We start from the raw sequence: 940 nt of genomic DNA, 5'->3' as shown, positions 1-940 counted from the left end.
TAGCAGCAGTCAGCGATGATGATAATGATGATGATGATGGATCTATACAGATGAAAGAGGTGAAAGTTCACGCGCTGCGCTCACACAAATCCCCTCGACAAGAGAGTGACCACCCTGGTCGCTGACTGCAGGGATGAGGGACGACGGGCATAAGGCTTCATGCGCGAGACGTGGACGATCTCTTCGGAGCGACGACGTCGATCTGCGATGGTGGGCGAGGGAATAACGCGATAGTTCACCCGAGACGTTTGTTGGAGTACTGTATAAGGGCCAATGTAACGATGGAGGAACTTCTCACACAGGCCAGGAATGCGGATTGGTGTCCACAGGAGAACTTCATCACCGGGGTAAAAGGAGGGAGTTCGATGGCGTTGATTATACAGGGCTTTGCGTTCTTGTTGAGCATCTTCAGTGTTCAAACGGGCAAGTTGGCGACACTGGGCCATACGAGTGGCAAACTCTTATCCCAGAGATTCAGATGTAGAGGGAGCAGAGAAGAAAGTAGTGTCGAATACCGTCGATGGTTGACGGCCATAAACTAAAAAGAAAGGGCTATAACCAGTAGAGCGCTGAACAGCGGAATTGTAGGCGTAGGTGACGAAAGGTAAAACCTTGTGCCAGTTCCGGTGATCAGGAGCGATATACATGGATATCATGTCGGACAAAGTGCAATGAAACCGCTCTATGAATCCGTTGGTCTGAGGGTGGTAGCTAGAAGAAGTCTTATGGACGGTGTTGGCTGCGCGCAGAATTTATTCAAGGACTTGAGAAAGAAATGTCTTCCCACGGTCGCTAATGAGAATACGGGGAGCTCCGTGACACAAAACTATCGCACGCAGGAAAATCGCAGCGACTTCAGAGGCGGCACCGGAGCGAAGAGGTGCGGTTTCAGCGTACCCCGTTAGATGGTCGATGGCAGTGACAACAAAACGGTTGCCGT

This window comes from Amblyomma maculatum, chromosome 4, assembly GCF_055883805.1.
Source record: "Amblyomma maculatum isolate TAMU_Amacu chromosome 4, ASM5588380v1, whole genome shotgun sequence".
NCBI classification, from domain to species: Eukaryota; Metazoa; Arthropoda; class Arachnida; order Ixodida; family Ixodidae; genus Amblyomma; species Amblyomma maculatum.
Note: the sequence above shows the minus strand (reverse complement) of the source record.